Here is an 11,914-nt window from a genome sequence, read left to right on the forward strand (position 1 = left end):
CAATGTAAAATGATCTCTGGTAGACCTTTACCAACTGATGCCGTACATATCTTTAGACAATGTAAAATGATCTCTGGTAGACCTTTACCAACTGATGCCGTACAAATCTTTAGGCAATTTTAAATGATCTCTGGTAGACCTTTACCAACTGATGCCGTACATTATCGTTAGACAATGTAAAATGATATCTGGTAGACCTTTACCAACTGATGCCGTACATATCTTTAGACAATGTAAAATGATCTCTGGTAGACCTTTACCAACTGATGCCGTACATATCTTTAGACAATGTAAAATGATCTCTGGTCGACCTTTACCAACTGATGCCGTACATATCTTTAGACAATGTAAAATGATCTCTGGTAGACCTTTACATGTACCAACTGATGCCGTACATATCTTTAGACAATGAAAATGATCTCTGGTATTCCTTTACCAACTGATGCCGTACATACCTTTAGACAATGAAAATGATCTCTGGTAGACCTTTACCAACTGATGCTGTACAAATCTTTAGACAGTGTAAAATGATCTCTGGTCGACCTTTACCAACTGATGCCGTACATATCTTTAGGTAATTTTAAATGATCTCTGGTAGACCTTTACATGTACCAACCGATGCCGTACATATCTTTAGACAATGTAAAATGATATCTGGTAGACCTTTACATGTACCAACTGATGCCGTACATATCTTTAGACAATGTAAAATGATCTCTGGTAGACCTTTACCAACTGATGCTGTACATATCTTTAGACAGTGTAAAATGATCTCTGGTCGACCTTTACCAACTGATGCCGTACATATCTTTAGACAATTTAAAATTATCTATGGTAGACCTTTACCAACTCATCAGATCTCTCACCTGATACATGTGAGGAATTTACAAATGATAAGTTAAAAGTTCCAGTAGACAGTTACGTTTTAAAATATACCCACCAGACTCAGTATCAATGCCTAACTTTAATTTTCAATTAGTCTGTATTTGAAATGATAGATCAGATATTGCACTCTTTATTACCTGAAATAATGCACACTGTTTGAACGTGTCGACGAAGCTAGTTTTTTTTCGTCACTATTAACCTAGCTTCTTTTAGACGTGAATCGCGTATTGTTTATTTTCATAATGTGTAAACAAAAAGCTGCCGGTGAGTCTTTATCAAATTGACCGTGTGATCCAAGCTAACAAGTATATCACTTACACACAAACAATCGGCAACCTTACATTCCTTCCAGTGTTTATCGCTCATTGTTTTAAAAGATTCACAGAGTTTTCCCACAAATGATTGTCTATTCAAAATACAACCCAAGAACGTATCTGCTAAATCTAGGACACAGGACGTACATCCCATGGCAGTATGTATGGTTAAGCCACGTCGATAAAACAATCATTTTCTTGAACTTGTAAAATTACACATAAATCATAAATATAGAAATTATGCTTTCCTCCATGAGCGTTATCGACACATTGTGTCTGCATTTGATAATACGTGCATAACTGAGAAAGTAGCCGAGACCTCATTAAAGATGCATCCTAACCCAGTCAGCTTCAGAACAGCACTGGGCACTGTTATCATACAACCGTTAGGACCAACCGTTGAAACAACTAAGACAGTGCCCGTATACCAGTCACACTTCAAGGCATCAGTATTAAAATTGACAAAATGCAAGTAAATGATATAAAGATATGTTAATAACAAAACAAAAACAAACAATGTCTTCCTTTGTCATTAACACATCCAATAGCCGATGGAATAGTGTCTGAAAATTCTTCAATAATGCTCAAATAATGCTTATCTTCTCGATCATTCGGCTTCCTATTTTCTTTCATTGTGCAAACACATACCGAACTTCACTGAAAGTTTGCGAAATTAAGGAATACGTCATTACTTGAAATCTTGGAAGTACCCATTTTATAATGTAATGTGCACGGGGTCTGCTCGTCTTCAACTTAATATTGACCCCGATGAAAGCATACCCAGGTTTGGCTTAAGTTAACAAATATTTAAAGGAGATATTGTCTAAAAATCAATGAGACAGAGACACTGATATATGTCCGGAAAAAACCGGAAACATTCTCCTCGCTTTATACATGTATGTTAGGGACATCAGGTAGGAAGGGTACACCTTGATACATGTATGTTAGGGACATCAGGTAGGAAGGGTACACCTTTATAAATGTATGTTAGGGACATCATGTAGGAAGGGTACACCTTTATACATGTATGTTAGGGACATCAGGGAGGAAGGGAACGCCTTTATACATGTATGTTAGGGACATCAGGTAGTAAGGGTACACCTTTATAAATGTATGTTAGGGACATCAGGTAGATAGGGTAAACCTTTATACATGTATGTTAGGGACATCAGGTAGGAAGGGTACGTCTTTATACATGTATGTTAGGGACATCAGGTAGGAAGGGTACACCTTTATACATGTATGTTAGGGACATCAGGTAGGAAGGGTACACCTTTATACATGTATGTTAGGGACATCAGGTAGGAAGGGTACACCTTTATACATGTATGTTAGGGACATCAGGTAGGAAGGGTACACCTTTATACATGTATGTTAGGGACATCAGGTAGGAAGGGTACACCTTTATACATGTATGTTAGGGACATCAGGTAGGAAGGGTACACCTTTATACATGTATGTTAGGGACATCAGGTAGGAAGGGTACACCTTTATACATGTATGTTAGGGACATCAGGTAGGAAGGGTACACCTTTATACATGTATGTTAGGGACATCAGGTAGGAAGGGTACACCTTTATACATGTATGTTAGGGACATCAGGTAGGAAGGGTACACCTTTATACATGTATGTTAGGGACATCAGGTAGGAAGGGTACACCTTTATACATGTATGTTAGGGACATCAGGTAGGAAGGGTACACCTTTATACATGTATGTTAGGGACATCAGGTAGGAAGGGTACACCTTTATACATGTATGTTAGGGACATCAGGTAGGAAGGGTACACCTTTATACATGTATGTTAGGGACATCAGGTAGGAAGGGTACACCTTTATACATGTATGTTAGGGACATCAGGTAGGAAGGGTACACCTTTATACATGTATGTTAGGGACATCAGGTAGGAAGGGTACACCTTTATACATGTATGTTAGGGACATCAGGTAGGAAGGGTACACCTTTATACATGTATGTTAGGGACATCAGGTAGGAAGGGTACACCTTTATACATGTATGTTAGGGACATCAGGTAGGAAGGGTACACCTTTATACATGTATGTTAGGGACATCAGGTAGGAAGGGTACACCTTTATACATGTATGTTAGGGACATCAGGTAGGAAGGGTACACCTTTATACATGTATGTTAGGGACATCAGGTAGGAAGGGTACACCTTTATACATGTATGTTAGGGACATCAGGTAGGAAGGGTACACCTTTATACATGTATGTTAGGGACATCAGGTAGGAAGGGTACACCTTTATACATGTATGTTAGGGACATCAGGTAGGAAGGGTACACCTTTATACATGTATGTTAGGGACATCAGGTAGGAAGGGTACACCTTTATACATGTATGTTAGGGACATCAGGTAGGAAGGGTACACCTTTATACATGTATGTTAGGGACATCAGGTAGGAAGGGTACACCTTTATACATGTATGTTAGGGACATCAGGTAGGAAGGGTACACCTTTATACATGTATGTTAGGGACATCAGGTAGGAAGGGTACACCTTTATACATGTATGTTAGGGACATCAGGTAGGAAGGGTACACCTTTATACATGTATGTTAGGGACATCAGGTAGGAAGGGTACACCTTTATACATGTATGTTAGGGACATCAGGTAGGAAGGGTACACCTTTATACATGTATGTTAGGGACATCAGGTAGGAAGGGTACACCTTTATACATGTATGTTAGGGACATCAGGTAGGAAGGGTACACCTTTATACATGTATGTTAGGGACATCAGGTAGGAAGGGTACACCTTTATACATGTATGTTAGGGACATCAGGTAGGAAGGGTACACCTTTATACATGTATGTTAGGGACATCAGGTAGGAAGGGTACACCTTTATACATGTATGTTAGGGACATCAGGTAGGAAGGGTACACCTTTATACATGTATGTTAGGGACATCAGGTAGGAAGGGTACACCTTTATACATGTATGTTAGGGACATCAGGTAGGAAGGGTACACCTTTATACATGTATGTTAGGGACATCAGGTAGGAAGGGTACACCTTTATACATGTATGTTAGGGACATCAGGTAGGAAGGGTACACCTTTATACATGTATGTTAGGGACATCAGGTAGGAAGGGTACACCTTTATACATGTATGTTAGGGACATCAGGTAGGAAGGGTACACCTTTATACATGTATGTTAGGGACATCAGGTAGGAAGGGTACACCTTTATACATGTATGTTAGGGACATCAGGTAGGAAGGGTACACCTTTATACATGTATGTTAGGGACATCAGGTAGGAAGGGTACACCTTTATACATGTATGTTAGGGACATCAGGTAGGAAGGGTACACCTTTATACATGTATGTTAGGGACATCAGGTAGTAAGGGTACACCTTTATAAAGGTATGTTAGGGACATCAGGTAGGAAGGGTACACCTTTATACATGTATATAAGGAATATCAGGTAGGAAGGGTACACCTTTATATATGTATGTTAGGGACATCAGGTAGTAAGGGTACACCTTTATAAATGTATGTTAGGGACATCAGGTAGGAAGGGTACACCTTTATACATGTATATAAGGAACATCAGGTAGGAAGGGTACGCCTTTATATATGTATGTTAGGGACATCAGGTAGGAAGGGTACGCCTTTACACTCCTCCAGCAAATACTCACAGTTCTTTTCTAGATATAATTCTATGTCTCGCTGGATAGCAAATTAACAAGTCGTAAAAATATCCCAAAATGTTTGTGCACTATTTTGTGTCTCTGTATCTACTATGGATGTAGTGAAGCATGATTTCTATATATTTGACTGTCTATGCTATTTGGTCACTACTGTGAGTGGATGCCTCGCCAGAGAACACTTCGGTTGGCGACAATACTGATATCTTTATTACGTTACTTTTCGGTCACTACGGTGAGTGGATGTCTCGCCAGAGAACACTTCGGTTGGCGACAATACTGATATCTTTATAACGTTACTATTTGGTCACTACAGTGAGTGGATGTCTCGCCACAGTACACTTCGGTTGGCGACAATACTGATATATTTATTACGTTACTATTCGGTCACTTCGGTGAGTGAATGTCTCGCCAGAGTACACTTCGGTTGGCGACAATACTGATATATTTATTACGTTACTATTCGGTCACTACGGTGAGTGAATGTCTCGCCAGAGTACACTTCGGTTGGCGATAATACTGATATATTTATTACCTTACTATTCGGTCACTACGGTAAATGGATGTCTCGCCACAGTACACTTCGGTTTGCGACAATACTGATATATTTATTACGTTATTATAGAATAACGTATGTACTACATGTTCAAATAATATATACATATATAGGATTTTAGCAGTAGTTTGTTTCATAACACTTAAAAATGTTCATGTTACAGGGTAACCATAGTGATAAAAATGACACTAAACTAAGGAATAATACAAAGTTACCATAGCAATAAAAATTACACTAACCCAAGGTATAATACAGGGTTTCCACACTAAAAGAAATGACACTAAACCAAGGTATAGTAGAGGATTACCATAGAAATAAAAATGACACTAAACCAAGGTATAATACAGGGTTACTATAGAAATCGAATAATTATACTTAACCCAGGTTAATACAGGGTTTCTAACAAAATCAGATAATTGTACATAAATTATAGACCACGAAAGTATAATACAGGGGTGCCACAGAAATACAAATTGAAAAAAAAATAACATACAATTTTTGTTATACAATATATATATATATATGTACCATGTCGGTATCCGGTATTCCGAGCGAAAGGAAAAGCAACAATACTAAACACTTATTGACGCTATTAAATATCATTGTTTGGAACTGAATAACACTTAAATATCTCAGGGACGTCAATGGCTACTTCCTATCTTAGATGTCAATGCATAATGTACATTGTAATACACGTTGATTTGAGAAAAGCTATACCTATTTTGATTTAAGCCAGCGTTCTGTTGACATGATTTTGATACATATGTACAGAGATAGGACATGTACGCGTGATGATAATGTGCACAGTATCGACTAATCAAACAGGACGGCATTAATTGTAACGTTGTGTTGATGCAATGGGAACACAAACAGACTCATATTAGTTCAAGTTCATATGATTATATGGAGAAAACAGCCGTAACAAGATGTATATAATCTAGAACGATAAGATTATTAATATTGGTTTTTGCTATTAAATTAATTACCTGAACTGAAATATGTTCCCTCGTCCGTGTTTGAATGGCAGGTGAGTAAGGTTGATGATGTATATTCTTCTCAATTAAGATTTTATGTGTATCTTAGTTTTCTGTCACATTGAATTTAAATGTATAATGAGTACACATTGACGTATCATACGATTTCATTGATGAAACATTAATTATGGATGTACAAAGCATGTGAACGTAGTGTAATAACTGTTATGAACGAGGTTGTGTTCACTCTACTTATTTCAGTATCTCCTCGGGACATGTTGTCAGTAGACACTGAATAAAAACGACGGCCAACTTGTAAATAGTATATCGATCATCACTGTGACGGACACGTGTTCAATGTTTATCATTATGACGGACAGATATCTGCTCACGTACAGATCACAGGAAGGAGATACTGAAATGCTTTGTCATGTATATTAAATAACAAAGCACGTACCGTAAGCTTGCGTATGAAATCAAACAAACATTATGAGATAATACAACAAAATCAATTTCAGTTCTAAGGTATATACGCAATTTATACGGGTGTTGATACGAGTGTTATGTATCAGGACATCATACAGTCAACCCCACAGGTAGTAGAACCGATCGCCAACCAACTGCCACGCACTAAAATGATACCAAAATGTCAACATATTACTAAAAACGAAGAGCTGTTAATATATCAGACCAGTGAAGAACTAATAATAGTCAATATATGTCAAAAGCGAATGAGGTAATTGCTACATATACCTTTCATCAATGCCTTTAAAATTTCTATTTGTATTATTCCGAACCATATGCTTGCATATGCATATTCGTTCGGGAATAAATGTTATGCTGTAACTGTGTTTATATCTATGGTATAGAAATAAATGTCCTTGCCATTCTGTTTCTTCTGTATTCTCATTAGTCCTAATCAGCATTTCATACTTAAAATATATTCCACGTGCCGTATGATGACAAAGTTCGATAAGAGACTGAACGAGCGTACACTGGGAGATAAAAGGCAACAATATAATCAAAATAAGTATAAATATAAAATCTTACTGTCAAACAGTATTCCGCGCTGATAAGGTTACCTGTGAATCTGTTTCCTTCTATATGAAGCTATAAGTAATATTAATTCTGCTAGGGTTTTAGAAAACAGTGATAAAGTGTTCGCATATACAAGGTAAGGATAGTAAGCGGGTCGAGTGCCTTACGTTCTAGTGTGGTAGTTTATTTGTGGACAACATCCTGCTACCTAGACACGTCTTTGAAACAAAAGAGATAAGTAGGGATACTAGAGAGTGTAACTCTACACATGTTCGTAACATACAATGATTGTATGTCTCTTGATATCATAAAACCCTCAGTCTAACCCTGCCCTTAAGTATCATGGAATACTTAACATCGCATTTATGTGCATTCACCCTTTTCATCATTTTGATATCTATATTTACATTCTTATCTCATATATAAATATAGATATATATGTGTACCATCACCCAATTATATATGCATTCGCCCCTTCATCATCATATATACAAATTAAATGTTTTCAAGTTGAACATTTCACAACAATTAACCTTTGGTTACAAGCCAACCGAGGGGATATGCGATCACAAACAGCAGCATAATTCATCATAAGTGATATCTAGTTTTTGGGGGATTGTTTTGTATTTTATATTGTCGTTTTGTTTTATAGTGACTGTTTATCTTTGTTATATATTGTGATATGAAAGTGTTCATGTTTCTGTCTTGTAAATGAGTCGGATTGCCCTAAACTGTGTCAAATTCCTTTGACTGCACTGTCGTTATTACTTCTTTGCTTTTACATACGTATATATATATGTTCACCCTTCCATCATATACAATATGTATATTCACTCCTTAGAATTATAAATATAGATACATTAAAACTTGCCATCATTACAATTCATTCACCCACACATCATTAACTATTTTATACTGGTACTTGTACTTTCAATTTTAGTGTCATCTCGTAACATTATGGCTGAGAGAATTGCATCACAAATGCTTAGTTGTTTGCTATGATGCGATACTTCTCGTACAAAAACAGACACTGCCCACGATGTTCTCACGACCTCCACTGAAATCAATATATAACTTCCGGGTAGATATAAATAGACTTCATAAAATTAAAATATTGGTCGATTTTCACATGATTTTGATTATTTTTATCATTACCGGTTTCAGACGATCTATTGCAGCGTGGCCTGAAAAAGAACACAGCTGCAAACTGAACACCCATTATTAACAACATTCATTTAAGTAAAAGGGCAGAAATCGTAGACCATTGACTCTAGAAATTAATAAACGTGAATGTAAATTGTATTTATTTTTGAAGCTAGACACATTGCACCTGAGATTATTCTCCATTAAAAACAATTATATTTTCCATTCGAAAAGATAGTACTTGGAAACCACCTAATATAGATAACGTATTTCAATATGATAAGTGATTACACACCAGTAACAATACCTGGTGAGTTATCTATTTTTAGAACAGTTACGGTTCATATAACTTCTGCGATAAATCTAAATGAATATTACGCCTGATAGAAAGATGTTTATTTAAAATGTACTTGTCACATTCATATACAACACCCAATACAATATGTCTGTTCAAAACGTTATTCACAGGGAGGTCGGGAATAAAACTGGCTTTACAAATATCAAAATATCGGGAAAATTAACTTGAATCAACAAGTCACAAATAGGAAAATTATATTTTGATATTATATTTAGAGTAAAAAAAACACGATCTTGCTAATACATGTCCCTTTCTACAAGTCTCAAAAATCAGAAGTGATACTTGCTCGTTATGTAATGAAGCGATAGATGATTGCTAGTTGTACTATATTTGATCTAACAACTGCCAAGTGCCCTCAGAATAATTATGGCACATAAAGCATACACCTTATGTACCTTATGTAAGATGAACGTAACACACACAGCTGATTGCACCTATAAAATGTGTAAATGCATACAGAAATACAATTAATGTGTAAATGTATACAGAAATACAATTAATGTGTCCATGTATACAGAAATACAATTAATATGTACATGTATACAAAAATACAATAAATGATTATATGTTTACAGAAATACAATACATGTGTATATGTATACAGAAATACAATACATGTGTAAATGTATACAGAAATACAATACATGTGTATATGTATACAGAAATACAATTAATGTGTAAATGTATACAGAAATACAATACATGTGTATATGTATACAGAAATACAATAAATGTGTAAATGTATACAGAAATACAATAAATGTGTAAATGTATACAGAAATACAATAAATGTGTAAATGGATACAGAAATACAATAAATGTGTATATGGATACAGAAATACAATAAATGTGTATATGAATACAGAAATACAATAAATGTGTATATGTATACAGAAATACAATAAATGTGTAAATGTATACAGAAATACAATAAATGTGTAAATGTATACAGAAATACAATAAATGTGTAAATGTATACAGAAATACAATACATGTGTAAATGTATACAGAAATACAATACATGTGTAAATGGATACAGAAATACAATAAATGTGTACATGTATACAGAAATACAATTAATGTATAAATGTATACAGAAATACAATTGATGTGTAAATGTATACAGAAATACAATAAATGTGTAAATGTATACAGAAATAAAATAAATGTGTAAATGTATACAGAAATACAATAAATATGTAAATGTATACAGAAATACAATAAATGTGTAAATGGATACAGAAATACAATAAATGTGTATATGGATACAGAAATACAATAAATGTGTATATGAATACAGAAATACAATAAATGTGTATATGTATACAGAAATACAGTACATGTGTAAATGTATAAAGAAATACAATACATATGTAAATGTATACAGAAATGCAATAAATGTGTAAATGCATATAGAAATACAATACATGTGTGAATGTATACAGAAATACAATTAAATTTGTACATGTATACAGAAATACAGTACATGTGTAAATGTATACAAAAGTACAATACATGTGTAAATGAATACAGAAATACAATACATGTGGAAATGTATACAGAAATACAATACATGCGTAAATGTATACAGAAATATAATACATGTGTAAATGTATACAAAAGTACAATACATGTGTAAACGTATACAGAAATACAATTGATGTGTAAATGTATACAGAAATAAAATAAATGTGTCCATGTTTACAGAAATACAATAAATGAATCACACCTCGTCCTTTAGCTGTTACATTTAACCAGGGAACCATCAGTGATACTAGGGACCAAAATGTTAGATATCCTAGTAAATACAATAAATGTGTACATGTAAACAGAAATACAATAAATATGTAAATGTATACAGAAATGCAATAAATGTGTAAATGCATACAGAAATACAATTAATGTGAACATGTATACAGAAATACAATAAATGTGTCCATGTATACAGAAATACAATAAATGAATCACACGTCGTCCTTTAGCTGTTACATTTAACCAGGGAGCCATCAGTGATACTAGGGACCAAAATGTTAGATATCCTAGTTGTTCTAAATTACTGTTGATAATGAAAGACAGGAGTATAAAAAGAATTGGTTAAATGTCAATTAAATAATGCGTAAAGTGTTTAAAGAAATAAATTTTGTAATATTGAAATGCACTTATATAAATTGTTTGAAAAAGTCTTTTAAAATTTGTATTTAAATCCATGTATAAGATCATTTACATAAGAGAAATGTGTACGATGGCCGACAAGAGCCTGACAAAAAGATATGAACTTTCATATCTTTTTGTACCACGGTACACTTTTATATGGTACACAAAGAAAAGAAAATTCAAATCTTTGTGTACCATGTAAAAGTGTAGCATGGTACATAAAGATTATAAACAACTTTACAAAAACACTCTTTACTTTCACATGTATATGTACCAACAGCCGATATCAGCCGGCAAAAAGATATGAAAGCTTCTCTCCGTTTATTACCGCGTTACACGTTTTTCATTTCTTTTTGTACCACCTATGGTACAAATAGATATGAAAAAAGTGTACCATGAAATCACGCGTTGCACTTTTTTCATATCTTTCTGTACCGTGGTACACTTTTGCGCGGTACAAAAAGATATGAAAGCTTCTCCATTTTAGTACCACGTTACACTTTTTTTATTTCTTTTTGTACCACCTACGGTACAAATAGATATGAAAAAAGTGTACCACCAGAGCATCGGAATGTTGTTATCGGACACTATGGCCAGAACTGACCCCGAATAGTGAAGCCCTAATAACAACGTCGAAACAAGACGTGAAGTTCATTAATCACTTCTGATGAAAAACAGAGTTAGTTGCAATTGTGCAAGTATTGGGGCCTTGACAGGGTCTCCAAAAGGGATAAAGGACATCTGAATATTTTTGTCATTTCCCTTGTTTTGAAAGATGTCCAGATTAAAAACGAATCGTACAACTAGCTCATCGTATT

The 11,914-nt window shown here is 34.7% G+C and overlaps 1 protein-coding gene across 1 annotated transcript in view; it reads right to left on the bottom strand.

Annotated features, from left to right (window-relative positions):
• Positions 1-11,914, bottom strand: part of LOC110457018 (protein C-ets-2-like) — a 61,056-nt gene that overhangs the window by 31,337 nt on the left and 17,805 nt on the right. The gene's annotated exons all lie outside the window — the stretch shown is intronic.

This window comes from Mizuhopecten yessoensis, unplaced genomic scaffold, assembly GCF_002113885.1.
Source record: "Mizuhopecten yessoensis strain PY_sf001 unplaced genomic scaffold, ASM211388v2 scaffold1065, whole genome shotgun sequence".
In the NCBI taxonomy this organism is placed as follows: Eukaryota; Metazoa; Mollusca; class Bivalvia; order Pectinida; family Pectinidae; genus Mizuhopecten; species Mizuhopecten yessoensis.